General features: G+C 35.5%; 1 protein-coding gene and 2 long non-coding RNA genes across 3 annotated transcripts in view; 1 reads left to right on the top strand and 2 right to left on the bottom strand.

Moving 5' to 3' along the window:
• Positions 1-19,492, bottom strand: part of LOC138187084 (uncharacterized) — a 243,144-nt gene that overhangs the window by 47,241 nt on the left and 176,411 nt on the right. The gene's annotated exons all lie outside the window — the stretch shown is intronic.
• Positions 9,965-14,983, bottom strand: LOC138187086 (uncharacterized). Its single transcript, XR_011175090.1, has 3 exons — positions 14,864-14,983; positions 13,001-13,290; positions 9,965-11,747 (listed from the first exon to the last, which is right to left on the bottom strand). It is a non-coding gene; the product is annotated as an uncharacterized LOC138187086 (long non-coding RNA).
• Positions 15,124-19,492, top strand: part of IRSp53 (Insulin receptor substrate 53 kDa) — a 162,536-nt gene continuing 158,167 nt past the window's right edge. The window contains exon 1 of the mRNA XM_069127556.1: positions 15,124-15,355. The gene's annotated coding sequence lies outside the window, so the exon portion shown is untranslated. The remainder of the gene's footprint in view (positions 15,356-19,492) is intronic.

Genomic DNA, 19,492 nt, shown 5'->3' with positions numbered 1-19,492 from the left:
TCTATACCCAGCGTTATTTAAAGTTCCGTTGGATATATCGCTTCTCGAATATAAAGTTAGAAATTTCTTCTGGTCGTAAATTTTTGTATGATGCTATAAAACGTCTTTAAAATCAAATTCTCCTCTGAAAAATTATACTCATACGTCGTTAGCACGACTCGTGAGAACAGTATCGTAGTGTTAGCACTCCCAGCAGGCATCAAGACGCTCGAGTCTTACGATCTACATTTATTCCACGTGGGTTTGACAGGTTGCGTGATAGATACCGTGAAAATCGCCTCGTCGAAAGCGAAAGCTCGACCCTCACGAAGGAAATCCAGCCAGATGCCATCCCTTTCCACGCGCTGTATACCTCCACTCCGGTGTACAGTTCCAAGGGTAGTTTCTAGGCGATGCAAGCTTCGCTCCGCGATATTTTACGGCTTATTTACTTTTCGGCGACGTCAGAGGCCCATGTGAACGGTCACGTGCCGTGCTCTTTCACGACGCGAAGAAACCCACGTCGATAAGAGGAAAGTAATGGATACAGTAGTTTGCCGATGAAATTTATTCGCGTCTGAACGGAGACGGGCCCCTAGGCTAACGTTATTGAAACCTTCTTCTCGATCTCATGAACAAAAGGCGCACCCGTGTTTCCCCCGTGTTCCTCGAAACAAATAGAAACGCATAAGAATGCGTTTCATCGTCTTCCTTACGACCAACCGGATGGAGAATCATTTGGTGAAACAAGGGTTACTGGTCATCCAACGGGTAGTTCTGTGATTTTCGAAGCGCTGCTATTGTGAACAGTGATACCTTTATGATAATATAGTTCATAGTTTATTTTGTCTTTTGTGGCTTTGAATTTTTATACGAATTTTGACTACACTGTTCTACGATAATTTAAGAATTAGACCCGTTTATTTTGAAAGCGATAAAAGTGCATTTTTTTGTAAAAGTTGAGAAAACTCTAAATTTATGTATACCTTAATGCGATCGATTTATTTATAAACAATTCATAATTTAAATATTGAAATATTTGTCTGTATTAATCAATTGAAATTTCATTATTAAATGGAATTGCGTGGTGATTTATTTTGGAAATGGTGTAAATTCATTCCCTGTAATCTGTAGCTTGTCCAAATGGTCGAACCACCAATAATGAAAAACAAATGATAGCGAATGTAATTCTATCCCGCATAACATTGCATGCGCAGATGTAAACAAGTTGTTTAAATACAATTCAGTAATAAACTAGTAAATTATTACGTTTAAAGTATCATTAAATTAATAGTAGTTTTACGTTTATGTCGGGTTGTTATCCAAGTGCAAACCTAAGATTGAAGAAAGAAAGTGAAATATTGACACTTATTTCGAATAACTCAATAACACTTCCAATACAATAAAAACTTCATTTTATGTCGAGAAACGTAACTTATAATATTTACTTGAGACTTTAACGAGGATCTAAACTTTACCAATTTATTATTTAGAGAAAGAATTACGTTGATAATAAATTATAATAATTGAAATATATGTCTACAGTGTGATAAAATGTAAGAATATGATGCAGTTATCGTCTTACCCACTTTCCGTACACTATGAATATTTCAATACACTTCCACTTTCAAGATACGTAGAATGTATCTAATATTAATCTTGCGAGCATGCTGTTACAGTAAATACGTAAATTATATCAAAATGAAATAACAGTACTTTGTTTTCCATCTTCTTATTTATAAACAAAGCTGGATTAAAGCATAAAGAATAAATTTTGCATAATTAAAATTTAATTAATTATACGATTCACTAATTTTGAAAGTTGTGTAGATCCATTCATGACCTTGAAGAAAGATACTGATTTACTTAATTCTTAAAAAACCTGTTTGCATAATGAATTTACGTTTACTTCAACACGGAGAACCAAACATTTTAATATTTCAAAACAAAGGAAAGTGGACTCACACTACTTTCACAATAAACCGTTCTTAATAATATTATTATGAAGTTTTTAGAGAAATAATTTTTATGATCTGACAATTTTACGTGGAGAAAAAAATCAGCTGAATTGTAATTAAATTACAGAAAAATATTGTTAATTCAATTTTCTTTCTTTTTTCTTTCCTCTACTCTCCGTCCATATCAAAAACTTCGGTTTTCCAGTCGCCTTGTCAATCTTCCCAAATTAAAAACGTCTTTCCACAAATATTGAAAATATCCGTGCTAATGGAGCGAGCAGAAGTTTAAAGATAAAGAAACACAAGACATGCGAATGTGTTGAATCGATCTTACACCTCGTCGTCGAAAAGTCCAAGTAGCACGTATACATACATATGTTTATGTATGCGTTTACATGTCTGTCTCCTCGAAGGGAGAACATAAGCTTCCATGCGACGCGAGAAGAGAAACGCGAGACAAAAGACGGTCGAGGTAGTCGGATCGAAAGCTTCTTCACGTTGATGCACATCTTGCGGTAACAGCCGCAATTAGACAGACATTAAAAGTATAAGATTAAAATTTCTCCATCGAACATTCTTCCGAATTATTTAAATAAACAGTTTGTCATATCAGTGATAGATAAAGCAAACTGAGGATCCATAAAAGCTTACAACGTAAATGAGATTAAACCTCCAAGAGATTTTTTTAAATTCGTTTAGGAAATTGTGATAATCGCTATCATTTCGTCTTCTTCTCATTATCATGTTCTAATTTTTTACGAGTTTAGGTAGTAAAAATTGTGATTTTTCCAACGATTGGATTTTTTTATTAGTGTTCGTTATGTTGGATATTGGGACAATAGGGTAGCTGAAATAATACTTGGAATGTAATGATATTAAAATACGAAGAACTTTTCACATAGATACTCATTACTTTATTATTTTATTTTATTAATTTGATCTCCCTGCGTATTTTTTCGAAACGTCAGGAAATTCGGGACAATATCTCGTCCCTCGCTAAAATCTCCATACGAGATTTTCGTTTCTACCCCCTTCCATTTTTTCCCTTGTTCCATTAAATATCTCTGCTTTACGGTCTCCATTAGAAACATCGCAATCTCTCAGTTGTGGGTGTCTCGTTTTACAGGGACAATAAAACGCATCGCGACAGCGATTTGAATACTCGAGACTCGACTCTAAACCTGAAGATTCCTCGTGACGAAAATGTTTCGGGAGATAGTCGATTGATAAAATCCAAATATCTTCCACAAAGAAAAATGAAAAAATGATATACACATATACAGGATTTATATTAGAAAAAAATCTACAAGATTTCTTCAAAATTTGCACAAATGACAAAGATGGCAGAATTCACGCCGATGGCAGAATTTCCGAGAAATCACTGTATATTCTACGATACCTTATAATGTATTACGCATAAAACATTGAGACGCCAGAAGAACGTCTTGCTCGATTAGCATATGCTTTAAAATCCTCTCGGAAACTGTGTGTTATTAATACGTTATTTTACATAATGCATGATGGAGGGGTGGTGCCTTTCTGGTTTGCTCGTTGATCTAGCTCGTTCATCTTTGTCTTGCCAAGGGATCGTGAACGGAATTTGGAGGTACCGTCTTGATGTGTCGCGGCCGTTTAGAAGGTAAATCGACACGCTGGAACGTGATTGAGCAAGAATCGTAGAATTAGAAGGACAACCGGATTCCACGAGTTGTTCAACGATGATCGAATCTTTTGTTTCGTTCGTTGGTGGATTCACGATTATCGATTCAGGTATTTCTCTTCGATATCTTCATATGCCTCGCCTTTCCCTTCTTTTTTTTTTCTTTTTTTTTTTGTATTACTTGAATTTTGTGTCTTTTTAATATTTTTCTAGCCTGTCGTTTAATCTAGAATTAATAGAGTTTTGTTCGCGAAAAAATTTTAATTGTCAGTTAATTTACCGTTAAGAAATTTTTATTCCTGAGGAAAGTAATTTGTGATGGACATAAGGATCAATAGATTAATTTCCAGAAATACAGAAACTTTAATTATGAAAATTAATTATAAATTGAAAAACTTTAGTTTGAAATCGTTATGTTATAATTTCCAAAGAAATTTTAACTGACGATTAATTTTAAGTTAATGAAATTTTCAATTCTAATAAAAATTTAATGTTCTTAAATAAAATTCTCAAAACTGTGTATCACATTTTATTCTCTCGGATTCATGCTCGATAGATGGTAATATTTGCAAATTTAATATCCCATACGAATTTACGATGTAAATACGTATGATAAACTTGCGTGTTATCATAACGAACAGGAGACCTTCTTAACGAATATTTATTTACCACATAAAATTCCAATATTAACCGAAAATGGAGTGAACACGAGGGAATTACGCTCTTTGCGCCATGTAAACACAACACCGCGGAGACTTATGAAGAGAATAAACGCGAATGTTAAAACGCGGAAGTGACAATGGCGACATTTCGCGTGTAATAGCCTGATTCAGGTGTCTCTAATGTGCATTTCAACGAATACTTGTTTCGGTTGTGGACGCACTAGACAACCGAGCAACTTCCTTCATTACCCACATTGAATATTATTGACACATTATTTTTCAGTGGCCTTTTTACGACAGTATTCGATTCATTGATATTATAATCTCACTTTCAGAGCATTAATTGCTTTCAATCATTAAGAGTAGCAATTTTCATACACACATATTCGTTTCAAACATAGAAGATATTAACATAAAAAGACTATTGTTATCCAGATACAATACTACACACTTTTATTGCACAGTTATTATAATACTTCATATCATATTATATTCACACCTATAACAATCTCATTCCCTTATATACAAAGAAATAATTATGATGTACATGTATGTATGAAGACTTCTTGCACAAATGGATGTAAATAAATAATGTTTGAAACAGAAATTTTAGCTACAAAGGAATAATATAGGATTCAGTTCAACTAAAAAGATTAGAAAATAATGGATCCGTAACTAATAGAACCACGGAAGTACGATGGTAATTAACGACGTACAGTCGTATTTCTAAGACGTCAGATCCCCTTTATGGGATTATCATACGTTAGGGTGAATACGTTAGAGTTCGAAGAGACAAATATCAGACTGGGAAACCTTAGTAACAGCACATAGGAAGTCTAGTGCTTCGAATGCGTGCACTCAAGTGTCTTTAACGTAGCGTGCACGTACTGCACATTGCTGTCACTTTATCCGCCACCTACTTTGCTTTAAGCACAGGGATATCCCCGCGAGGTAATGGGGAAAGTTCGCGGAATATCTGGCACACTGTGTCTTCCTTTTCATTAGTCTCGTGCTCTTTGTAAAACCACCGTTCCTTGAAAATGCCCTTTCCTTTTCCTTTTGGTTTCGTTCGAACGTAGTTTGCCCAGTTAAATGAATTTTCTTCGAAACTTCATTTCTGTTGTTAACGTACAAAAAGGACCGTCACTTCGGACTCTGGCAGAAGTTTCTTTCTTTTATTTGTCGTAATAATAACCAAGCTTGGATCGTCCAAACGTTAAATTCTAACTTCTGCTTGATTTTTTATACATTCGAAGAACATCGATATACTCGATGTTCGAAAATTACCAAAAATTGTTTAGAAAATTTAGAATGCTTTTATGATTTATCCATTTCAAGTCTATTTCGTTTTCATTAAAAATGTCGACTTCTGACACCAACAAAATTTACAAATAAACTCTATAAATATTTCTTGCAAATAGCTGCAAATAGCGAACCATATCGACCCGTCAATTGCTCTATGCGTACAGCCGGGAACAAAAATAAGTGGGTAGGTAATGGAAATAGGCATCAATGGAGATTGATTAAATATACCTCGTTTACAAAGAAATTGTAAATATCAATATCAATATATTATAATATAAATATCAATTTCAATTATTTCCTAAATTATCTATGTATCTTATATACCAATTATATACCAATAAAGTAGGTTCAAATATATTAAATTTTGTCTCACCTAGTAGTACTTTTATTATGATTACAAATAATTGATACTATGAAAATGAAATGTAAGGGCTGCTAATAAAATGGCATCGTTGGAAAATAAAGATACGTACAAATATTTTTCCTACTCACGGTAATAAATGAAACTTCAATATATGACACTGGTACTAGTTCGATTATACTGCATCGACATCTACTTTCGCTATCTACTTTCGCTATCTGTCCATCCATTTTTGTCTCTTACTGTACATTCGAGAATATTACAACAACTAGGAGATCAAAAATGTATCTGATAGATTTTACGCATTGCATTTTGACATATTACATCATAGAATATATACGTTGTCCGTAATTTTACGATGGTTATATGATTAATAAAAGGAATTTTGATTAGCGTGAGGGATACGAGGGCATGTTTTTCCCCCTTCTGATAGAACAAATTCTCTTGAAATTTGGGGATTATCAGGATTCAGAAAGATGATATGTTCCGCAAAAGTGGAAGAAGATCATAAAGGTTTGTCTGCCTACGTCCCGACGGCTGAAATCCTGGTGAACTATTGAAATCGCCTAAGTTAAACTATGTTTGGTATAATAAATCCTCGTGAAATGTCGGAAACGGTGGGCTGGTTTCGCTGTAGGATAGCACGGTAAATTGGTTTGAAAATTTAAGGGCTCTCGTGCTTAGCTCCTGGGCAAGCCTGTTCCAATCCTACATTTTAATGAATTCTATCAATTCTCATTGTGAACGCTATTTCACGAATGTATGTTGCTGTTACGAATTCAATTTCGGCCGGTGTTTCTTGCAATCGTTGTGTGAAAAAAAAATTACCAAAAGAAGAGGTCAAAAATTTACCACAGGCGTGATTACCGTAATATTCCGTTCCGTCTTCTTCACCAATTTAATTTTAATATGAAAAAATATAACATCGAACGGGGATGAGAAATTTTTGCAACACATGTTGTAGATATGCAAGCTAGTTTTTATAATGAATAAATTACTACATTTCATTATAAACGAATCAAGAGAAACGTATCTAATAACAATAAATATTGTAACAATGATAACATTAAATCATCCCCAAATTACGTTACAAAACCGAACTGCAAGAATATTAAAAAATCGTAACCAATGTTTCTTTTAAACTACACATTCTCCTTGTCGTAATTCAGTTTCATAATTCAATTATTCCACATGTAACGTTAACTAAACATCCAGTACTCCAGTTTGCGATCTGTACTACAGTAAATCATCCCCATATCATTCGGCAAACGCGCCTTCAAAAAGTCGTAACCAATATCCATTTCAAATTTCGCTCTTCCTCCGACACGTTCACCGCTACAATTCCCATCGCAGCCATTCCATAATCCGGCTATTCCACGTCGAATGTACATCGATTAATTTATCCGCACGTATAGCTAGCAATACGCGAGGGGAGGAAAAGCTCGCGTAACACCGTGCGAGAGCTTAACTTCCGTTCTCCACGCGCACATGCGTAAACACAGATAGGGACAAGGAGATCGCGTTACGTAAGGTTTAGCAGACGTATTGTCGGCTCAATGTTCCATCTACAGGATCTCAGTTGGCACAAAGGCCGGTTGCACGCTGTGTGTGCGTGCGCCCCTTCTCACTTATCCTCCCCCACACCTTCGTAACCCTCTCCACACTGCTTCCGCAACCCGTGGGTCCGTATTGTTCCTCCATGGGGATGCACCTAAGCGTTATCAGGCCACGCACCTGATGGTTCCTCATACGTGCGTAAACATATTAGGATTTGCGTTGTTATCACTGCTGTTCTCCTTCGAACAAATTTTCGTCAATGGTCCCAATACTCTCTGGCCGCGGATATGATCTACATGTTTGGGAAAATAACCCAAGACCTTTTAGAATTTCATTGAAGGTGCAGGGTTAATGAGAGAGCAGAGTTTTGTGTGTTCCGTTCTTTTACTTTATGACACCATGGCGACGACGTGTATAAAATTTTAAAAATTGTTAATTTTATGGAAATTGTAACGAGAAGAATCTCAAGATTTTCAGAAAAAGAGGGACTTTTGTGAGTTTACTTAGTTTGCTTTATAACACCACGACGATGGCGTGTAAAAATTCCATAAAATTGATAGTTTTATGGTAATAGTAAAGGAGAAGATCCCAAGATTGTGAGAAAAGGGTAAGCTTCATAGGTTTACCTCTTACGCTTCATAACGCCATGATAGTGCCATGTAAAAAAGCCAAGGTTTTCGGAAAATTCCAACTGGAACGAGGTATAATCGTTAGTGAAACGTAATCGTTGAATACAATGTCTTCTATATTGTAAAAGTTTTCTTTCACTTTTGTGTTCATCTTGAAGCAATTAAAAATTATTTTTCTAACAAACCACTAAGTGTTGAACATGTTACGATAATATCGTCATGTATGTCTACCTTAACCCGAGTTAATAACGACGACGAAGTTACGACAACTTGAACAGACGCTCGCGGCCATAGCTTTCCGTGTGACGAGAAGCGTCGCATGCTTCTCAAGATGCTGCAAATTACTGGTGTCAATTACAGCGTGTTTGATTAACAACTATGCCAACATTTCGCTTCAGTTAGGATATTTGCGACAAATTTATCTCAAACTTGAATATCACGCGTCTTTGATTTTTTCGTTTTTTCGTCAAACTCATATCTAATTATATGTAAGGATGGCCCAAAGGTGACTTCGTGACTAAACGGGGAGAGACTTTAATCTTCCATAACCAGAATTTAAAGCCTAAATTTTGGAAAGTAATTAATATAGGTAAAATAATTTGCCATCTTTACAAATCCACGAAATTTTGTAAAAAATGCTATTCCATGACGATCGATATGTGGATAACAAAAACATATATTTCATCCTAATATCAAATAAAGGAATAGCTCCTGTTGTATAAAATTGGTTGACATATCGAATTTTTAAATTGTTCCTCTGTAAAAAATAAAAAATGTGATTTATCATGTTTTTACCCTGTGATCTTCATTTATATTTACTAAACTCATTTATCTGGCGGTTTAAAAATGAGAAAGCTTGATTTTCAGTGTCTGGCAAATAGAAGGAGAGCAAAAGGCTTTGCACATTCATGCTGAAGCGAAGGAAACTCAAGTTCGCGAATTGTAATCAAATTGCGGTGGAATTAGGCAACAGACAAACATTTGCAGCATAATGAATCATACCGTATAGAGTTGTTTTGCCTGCATGCATGGATGTAACGTCAACCACCAGACCTTAATGAATGTTTTACGTGATATAGATCATTCATGCTTGCATATTACCGCGTTTGTTCTTGTAATTTGCTTGAAAAGTAGTTTATGCTATCTTGAAACATTCAAATACCGACGTGGCTAATGTTGCTGTTGCTGAATTTAAGTGCTTTAGCGCTGCAGTTTCGATATTTGCCGAAATTGAAATAATTATTTAAAAACTCAAGTAATTGCTAATTTAATTTAATTTTAATTAAGAATTTTTAATTATTTAAATTTATATTTGATATCGGAAATATTATTAGTTCAGGCCATATGTTATTCAACTCTATAAAAGTAGATCTTAATTTAAATTACCCTTAAATTTCGTTAGTAGCTTTCCGGACAGCTCAATAGAAGGTGAATGGCGAATATGAAACTGGTTGCCACGATTAAACGGTTGATTAAACGACGCACATGGAAATAGGTGAACACCGATGAAAGAGAAAATTTCGCAGCCTCTGAAAGCCGTATATAGACTAACGTAATTTGCCTTCGAGCTGCGATTGCTAAATTTAATGAAGCATAAGCAAGCCTAATCAGACCGAGCCACGAGAAGCTCGAGTCGTCGCCTGCAGCGTTAACTCGTTCAAGCACAAGAAACGACTTCGTAATTGCGATCTTAGTACAGCTTGAGCAGATATTTTTATAATTAACGAGTACATAATAGCTAGGTATGCATACGGTAAGTCAAATATATAATTAATTTTTCATACATCGCAGTCTTCTTTGCGCTTGAAAAAAAAAAGCTTACTAAAATCAGATCAGAATTCCTTACGTTCATTTGAAAATTAAAAAATCATGATTAACATAACTGAGCTACTTGATCGGTACAATCATATAGAAATGAAATAAGATAGAGTACGGACGACAAATAAATAAAGTAAATTTTCAAATTATATATATATGGATAATATTAAGTGTTAAAAATTGATGGCGTGAAATTGTAAAAGTTTTTAGTATTCTTCGTGACAAATATAAAAAGGTTAATCGATATAAAAATCGTAAAAAATGTTCAATCAAAATCAATACCTACTTTTATTGTAAAATATAGTATCTTCGAGAAGAAATGTTTAATAAACATAATTTTCTCAACCATCACGATAATTCCAAATACTATGTTGATTAAACAAGTGACCACTACGAGGCTTCGAAGTCTCGGATATTTCTTAATAACTTATACAGGCGGAAGCCAATCGTTCAACGTTGCGATAAATTACGATCAATGCTCCTCGGAAGCGTGTAAAGTTTAGACGGCACGCGGCCAATTTATCATGAACAAGCATCGTTAAGCAGAAGCAAATATAAGCAAGTTTATCCAAGCCTGATTAGATGAAATCACGATTAACTCACATCACTGCTCCAAACATCAATTCGATCCATCGCATTGAATGACTGTGCAAATTCCCCTAATTTAATGTGACACGCAATTGCCCAAAATGTCTCGTAAACCAACCATGTTCAGCCAAACGTGTGAACTTCGAAACATTACAGGAATCATTTATACGCGGTAGTAGACACTTTTGTTAACAACTTCTAATAATCACGCGAGGTAAGCACATCTTCCCGGTGTTCGAGTTATTACATCGACTGACGCGGTGCTCAAAGGCGTGACACTCAAATTAAACAGAAGAAAGTGGTCACGGTGAAAAGAACAACAGGCGATACACTGGATATCACGCTTATGCGTAACAAACTTTCTTTTATCCGATCTCACTTTCCTCCCGTTAAATATACGTACAGCGAACTGATTTTTAATTGGAATCTACGTCATCGAAAAATTATACGAAAAATCAGTCACTGGATTGAAGCATCCGGAATGCTTCTTCATGATTTTAAATTGGTAGGTGGATATCGTGAATGGAAAGTAAATGTTAGAAATACCACATTGTCTATGTCTAAAGTGGCGATTAAAATAACAAAGGAATTATAATAAATTAGGGATTTATATCTCACGCAAATATTAGTACAAATTAATATTGACTTTGAAAATTGAAATCTAACGATAAGACTACAGAATCACTAAAGAAGCACACCGAACAAAAACTAGGGATAACGATATTTACAAATTCGGAAGAATGAATTTACATAACCGTTGGAAAATGTATATAGATTTAATTGGAAACTTAATACGATCATTGAAAATAAATCTTAATTCCGCAAGTAATTTCTACGTATTATATTTTAGCTTCGAATTTGATTTTTGATTTCTCTTTTTCAATGGAATGGCGGTAAAAGAATAGATCGAAACGAAACAGATTTGCAGCGTTGACACGAGAACAATTGAAGAATTGGAATAAGTCACGATTAACGCGTACATGCGTGCTGGAACATGGTAAACGACTACGTAAATTGTAGCTCGATCCGGTGCGTAACGAACCGATGTACCAGAGCCTCGGACTTGTTCGAAATGGCGTATGCACGCGTCCCGTGCGTGTAATTAGGGGACATACGTGCTTCGCTTGACAGTTCGTTCTGTTCGAGCAAGTGTTTTCAGACTGATTCGCAAGGGAGCTTCCAATACGAGCCGACTATACAAAACCCCTGCTCGTTTGCATAACAAACCGGCTGAAACAAGTTTTTTTAAGAAATGCTCAGTAAAAATTCCTCTCTAATTTATGTAATTTGTTACCGCTAAGAATATTAATTTTTTATCCTTTTTAATTTCTACGTAAAATGTGATCTATATCTAATATCCTAACAATGTGTAACTGGATTATCACCTGATATTTTTAGATTGGTAATTTGTTTTCTTTTTACTTTAAAAATGTTAGTCTGCTAAATGCTATTGTTATATTTTCCCCATATTTACCAGTATATGTTCGTTATCGCAACAAGTAAAATAAAACTATTTTAATTTAATAAATGTAGCACAGCTTTCTTCTCTTACTCTGAAAGCGACAGTTTTTCAAAGAGTGCAAAGAATTGTTTCGACTGAGGAGGCTATATATTTACTGAATTTAAGATATTATACGTATTAATCGTTGCGGTATTGTTACTGCGGCGACAAAGTATAACCGTAGTGTTGAGATAAATAAGATTGTCAGACAGAAAATGCTGACGTAGCCGGTACAGACGGAGATAAGGATCGCAAGAAAGAAGAAAAGCTATTTCACAGATCGAGGATGATAGGGTTCAGATGTGAGTAATAAATTTTAGGTGCAAGTGGGTCGACGCCGGCGTAGATTGCCCCCGATTTCTGCATTTCGACAGGAGTCACGGTGAAACTTTCGTTTAAAACTTATAATCGCGTATTCTCGACGTCGTCTCAATAAAATAAGGAAGTTTTAACGTTAAAGACACTGACAAGTTTCCGAAGGGAAATCGATAATTGTCCGAAGGAATCTCCTTTGAGGAGTTTTAAAACAGGAAAAAACGATCTGCTTAGTATCACCAATTAATAATTTTATAATAAGTAAACTAAGAACTCCTCGAGAAAATAAGAAGTTTCCCGAGTTTTATCATTAAAATTTCATCAAACATTCATTCTCGTTAATTTAAAAAGATATGGCTACTTATATAGTATATTGAAATTTAGCTTCATCTACATTTTTCTCAAACTGGAAATTTTGTCGCTATCTCTGCATTTCTAATTTAACAAGTAAATTTTCAAATTTTGAAATCAGAAGGTTTGTATAATACTCCCTGATGAATAGGATAATTTACTTTGCAATTAGTGCGATCGTTTCTGTTTCAAAGCAAGAAAAGAAAGCATTTAAACGTTCCATCTAGCTAATCCATTTTCTAAGGTATTTGTCACGCGATTTTATTCAAATTTGTCGTCACTTTAAAACACAGTTCGAAGATTTGCATGCACTTACTAACTCCATTAGACTGGAAACATGACCAGCTGGAGATTGCGACAACCGGTTGAGAGACTTATTCGACCTTCATTCCGGCCTTTACCACATTCCAATGAGAGCCGATGAATTCCATCGAGTCCTCCTTTCGACATGACCCCATAAACTTGAAGACATCTGTGGTCATTGAGGGCTGGCTGTGTAATTAGAAAAGTGGCTGGTAAACCTTCGCCGAAGAACCAGTACAGTCGTGACAGACTTTAAAACTTCCAGTGATTTCCCATGAAAACTTTCTTTTCAACGGACGAGACCTGTATAAATAATAATGTATTCATTTCCACGGTTGTGTATGCTGATGACACTTGTGAATCGCCAGGGAAAATATTCATGTGAGAATAATCGATATTTAGCGCACGTGTGTTGGCGCGAGCACGGAAAAGGCAATTTTTAAAATATAAATTCAAGGCAAATTGAAAAACGAGTGCTAGTTACCGTTATCGAGGCGATACGTATGTTGAAACAGATATTTCATTCTGAAACTGTTATCTCTTGCGAACGTGTTTGTTTATTGCATTAATTTCTACTTGTCGTTATAAATTAATAATCGTAACTTCGTCCACAAAATACGGTGCAATTAATTGTACAAACATATTTTAATCAAATAACAGTAATTTAACAAAGTCCAGCTTTATTTGCATTATCATACCTACATACATACCTAAAAGTAGCTTAAATTTGTCATATCGACAAACATTTCGCGTATCGTTACTTCCTAATTTATGTACCTCGTTATAATCACGACACAATTTCTCGAAAGCAAACTTTATCAAAGTAATATTTAACATTACCAACTATCACATCGATCTTATCTATATAAATATATACGAATCTTAACAGCACGGATTAGAATTATTAGTTGTCTCACTCATTTCAGATCTCTATGTATAGATGTCTCAAATCCTCTTATCAAATTAATTACCTCGTTGCTATATTATTGGATACTTTAATTCCTTCGATTTCAGACAAAGCTCTATACAGGATTTTTAAATATCATCTTCGATAAAAGAATCGAAAGATTCATAAATTGTCGCTGATAAAGCGCGCTGTTAAGATTTGTGGTATAATAATATGGTACAATATAACAATATATAATAGTATATAATAATATACTGCCTAAAATCTCAAATTATTAGAATCTCAAATCGCAAATTAGCGCGTTTTACCAGTCATAGCTTATCAATTGGTTCGAGTTCTTTCTGTCAGTAGCTTTTTACGTATAGATACTCTGAATCCTTTTATCAAGTTGTCTTATTGTATCAACTTAATGTTTAAAACACGAACTTTTCCAATGTCCTACTCAAAACCCTAGATTTATCTAAAATTCAACACCTTACTCAGACACCTTGGCAATACCAATTTTGAAGAGAATCTCGAATTTTCTCGTCGGAAACTTCAACTCGTAATCAGTCCCATAGAAACAAATGTTATCAAGCTTCTCAACACTTTTCGAAATTTCAACATCCCTAAATATCCATCCGCCCTTAAAAGTCAACCAGAAGCTCACGAACCTTTTAACTTAATCCTATGAAATCAGATTTTTCCATCGGCTAAAGTATTCTGCTGCTCAGCATTTCTAAATATCCTTTCCATCTTACGAATCACCGAAAATGTAAAAAATCTTTCAATTAAATCCTGCGAAATCAAATTTTACCAAGTTTCTACTCAGCATTCCTAAGTATTCTTTTCGTGTTACGAGAGAATCGCCTAAAATTTATTAAATACTCTCGAGATACGTAGATTTAATCCAGCGACTTATCAGCGACACCGGACGTGCCAAAGCTTGGCTCGCCTCGGTATCTGATCTTTCTTGATGCACGGTCATACTTATGTAGCACGTCGCTAACAATACTCAGGCCGAGCAACCGCATCGTTTGACAGAAGTCGCGCGTGGACGCGTGGAACCATGTTGACTAGTCAACGTCGGTGGCACGATTATTTCGCGGGCGCGTAAAGTAGCGTGGTTTTGCAACGTGGACGCGCTGAATCCTTACGATCTCGCACGAACGATACCCATTCGTCCGATTCGGCAGAGGTCGGCTGGTCTGCAGCGACTCCGCCGTTCGGAAGAGGCTCAGTCGCTTCGCGCGCCTCGTGCCGTATGTGTTGTATCTGTTCACTGCTCCAACTGGTTGAATCGCGAGAAGCTCCCGCCTTAGTTTCGTGTGTCGATCCTAGATCAAACTCGGTTTTTTTTGCGTGACAATCGTCGCGACAGTTGAAGACGAACGTGTTTCTTTTTTCTCCAATCACTGGTGCTTGTTTCGTCGAATTTTCCCAGTTCCGTTTGAAAGTTCCCGGCTCGGCCCATCGGCTGAGGTGAGTACCAGTAGTGCGTGTTTTTATCTTTCTCCCTCTAATATAAGCTTCTCTTTTTTATTTTAATACAGTTGAAGTGTTCTGAAACAAATCGTTGTTTTCTGAATTTTTTAAATATCAATCGTCTCTGTGACACCACATTTGTGATTAATTTTAGAAATCGTCGTATTTGATTGGAAAGAGTGATCGCTGATTAAATGGTATCTTTGGAAATGATGATACTAGGTGATTCACGAGTTCATAATACATTGTATATTTTTAGCGATGGATTTATCTAGTGACGGATCAAGAAATAAAATTCTGGGTTCTTGTTATCGGTTTGACTAATTTTGAATTCCGGATTTGCGAAACGTTGTTGTTTTGCAACGATGAAAACACTTTATCGTAATTAATATGAATGTAGAGTAATAAATAGAAAATTTCATTATTAAAATATAGGTAAGACTGTCTTGAGCGTGATACTTGATGTCGTTTAATACGAACAGGTGTCTCTATGTGAGTTTCGAATCTCCATAAGAACGTGAAAGAAATCCTAATTTCGTTCTAAGTGACAGTACAATTTCCCATTCCACTGGAACGAAAAATAGCATCATTTTCGATCGCAATGTGCCGTTTTACAAACAGATATATTCTTCTTTCACATTAAACCCTATATTATGGTCTCAATACGAGCCTGGTTTTTCACGATGTGACCGGGCTGGCCGTGAATTATTTGTCATTTTGTAGGAACATAAATTCTGTTTTGGAGTTGACATTTGGTAGCGTTCAATATGCGTTCGGTCAGTTAGTTTTCTCGTCGCTCCAATAATTTGGGGCTATGCAACGTGTTTTCGGGGAAAAAAAATGGAACAGACCTTTTTGTGAATTCACCGACAGGCGCAGGTTTCCAATGTGACACGAGGTTGTTGCTTACGATTTAAAAAAAAATATTGACGTTGAATTTCGAAATAAAGAGAAGTGGAAAATTTAATAAATCACTCAGACATTGTCTCTCTGTTTAAAACAAAGAATTCCAATTAATAGCTTCGTAAGTGAATAAAAATATTTGATAATCAAAAGTCCTAAGAGATTATTTTTCTATATCTCTTTAAAAATTCTCCATATGTTTGTATATTATCCTCTTTTTATAATTACTTTTATCTTGGTATCGTGATTAAAACTTTTAATCGATACTGGGCAAGTGAGATTATCTCGAATCCGAGTAATGAATGAAGATTTTTACGAATACAAACTGGCAACGATAAGTTCATAAATCTCGCGTTTAGATGTTGGAGAAGTTGGATCTACCTTTCGTGTTCCGAAAGTAAATGTTTAGTTTTCATCTTTCTTCGTGTCCAAAGAGGAAACACACGACATACGTAAGTTTAGCGGGAATGATCGATAACAGGGGATAAAATGAAACAACCGAGTGGATTTCCGCGCGAACTTTTTGTGTTTCCTACTAATCGAAAAGTAGCTCTTATCGAAAGGCGCAGTAGTCGAAACTCGATTTCAGTTGAATCAAAGTGTTGAACTCGAGATACGATTATTTTCTTGCAATAATCATCGTATCTAGTTTAAAAGTACTGGTTTTATCAAATAGAAAATAGGATAAAATAGGATTATGAGGTTAGAAAAATTTCGAAAAATTCATGGAGAATTATTTAAAGAATTAGACGTTCAGATGCAAGAAAATAAAGCAAGCGGATATTGGTAGAGCAAAGGTAGAATTAATTGCGAATATTAAATAATTAATAGTCGATAAATAGTTATAGCTTACTGCAGGCTGTCGCTTAAAATATTACCTACTCATTTTCATCGATTCGATGTGAAACCCAAATTGTGGACCTTAATGATCCGTTAACGCGCGTGAGAAGCTCTCATCGATTTCTGACGAAATTTATTGCGCCAATATTGTACAGGGTACAAATTAGAAAAAAAAAATAAAAAATAAAGTCTAAACTACAAACAAATTAAATTCAGTTGAAATACTCCTGCACGAAAATAAAAATAGAAAAAACGAAATGAAATGTAAAAAAGTTAGTTATTTTCTAAATAAAACCATTCCGTTCTAGCTCTAAAATTGCAAATTCTTATTTCCTAACAATCTGTGTGATATCCTCGTTCAGCTTAAACAGTGACCATACGAACACGATCTTCTCTTAATAAACAGAGGACAAGCTTCTAATTTCGCGCAGAAAGAGAGAAACGCGATTTAATTAAAGCTTATTCCACGAATGATCTTGACTTGTAAGTAGAAATTCGAAGTGCAGCTACAAAGGTAGGACGCCTGGTATTTTCTCAATCTTAAGAATGTGTTGTAGCCAGCCATAAGATGGCGCGTTAATAACGTAGCATTCGAAGCAACCGACAGAAGATTGCGTTCCCTATTTAGAAGCACCTTTTGAAGGCTTCCCCTCGTTGCTTTCTTTTTTCGATTATGCAAATAAACCGTTACGCGAATATTACGTTCTACTATAAGTAGAGTCGTTTTAACTCACGACGTCCTAACGGGAAAATTATCACATAGACGGTGGAAGATTCCCTTTGAAGCGATCACTTTCAACTTAAAACCATACACCTGTACCTCTTGTCGGCCTTAGTTAAACTTCCGTTTCGGGATTTCACGTGTAACCTACCGCTTACACTTTTTATTCCGGTCAAAGGTTCCACAGTAATTTATGAATCTCGCTGCCAAACGAGCCACCGGAAACCAAATTTTTCCTGGTTTATTCCCGACGAGGCTACAGATGTTTCAAAAGCATTGGACAAAAGTTTTAGTGCAACATTTATGTGTTAAAAAAGAAGATTGCGATACAAACAGTGAGGCTATTAAAACAAAGAAATCATTTTTAGCTAGATAGTTTTAATACAGAATATTGGATATGTTTGTATAAATCTTTCTTATTTTGACATAAGAAGTTATACACATTTTTGAAATGCCTTATACATTATGTGTTTAATGACTATATGCGGTTCACTCGCGTTTGCAAAAATTAACGCGACAGAGTAGCCTTATTCCGCGTTCGAGCATAAGGAAGTTGGCAAATAAATTTTCATCCCTGTGAAACTTAAAAAAAAGCCGACGATTCGCGCACCGTTATATGGAATGAAAACTTATGGTCGAGTGAAGTTTCGCTAAAACCGGAAACTTGTTCTCGGTTCCATCAGCGAATGAAGTACGTCAAAATTAAATTATTCACGTATTCCTTCTCTCTTTAACCGCGGAAAATATCGTGTTTAACTTGACTCCTATTATAAATTTAAACTTCGTCCAAGCCGTCTTTCGAACTCGAATTTATCTTGGAGAAATTTTTCGTTGAAAAGAGCTTTTTTTGTAGCGAAGATCGCGGTCGATCGCCAACAAAGGTCAATTCCTTTTCGATAGATAACAAACACGACCAAGAAGATCGAGCGAACGATACTTCCACGGAATCTCGCCGACAATTAGGGAAGTTTCAATTAGTGGAAAAAAAGTGAAGAGCCAGAGGCCGATAATACGATAGCAAACGGGTGGCTTTTGTTTAAAGTACCATGCTTACGTCGCTGAAACGAGCGTTCGCGTCTCGAATGACCGATAAAGGAACGATAATCGGCACCATTTTATCCCTTGTCTTATAATTAGCATTCTGTTTGCGATTCACGGTTAATATATCCGGAAAAGGAGAAGAAGAATATACAGTGTACATCTACACTTCCATTCGAGAGACAGAGAAAAAAGGAAAGAGAGTAATTTACGTACTTAACTATACTTGAGGAAATTTATGTAGATCCGAGATAAGATTATTCCGGTGGAAAAGTTGTTGAATGTGAACGAGAAAACTGTGTTACGTTACGCTCACCGCCATTTCGACAATGGCAATAATATTCTTCGTTTAAATCTGCTTCCGTAATTATCTATGAAACGGCCTTATCTGTGAAAGATATTTAAAAGAGAGTAGGGGAAACAATCTTGTTATTTCGTGTTAATTTGATCGATAGCATATTGAAAGTAAATGATCGAACGCAATTTTTCTGCCGGATGAACAAGGCTATCGGTAGTTTTCATATCAGACCCGCGTCGAGCTTTGTATCTCAAAGAGCTAAAGAACAATTTCCTCCCATTCCAAGTCGCATTCGTTCTCATCTCCACCCATTTTATCTTCCCGCGATCGTAAT

Source organism: Bombus flavifrons, chromosome 14 (genome assembly GCF_040668555.2).
Source record: "Bombus flavifrons isolate JBK064 chromosome 14, iyBomFlav1_principal, whole genome shotgun sequence".
NCBI classification, from domain to species: Eukaryota; Metazoa; Arthropoda; class Insecta; order Hymenoptera; family Apidae; genus Bombus; species Bombus flavifrons.
Note: the sequence above shows the minus strand (reverse complement) of the source record. Positions and strands in the feature narration are given on the sequence as shown.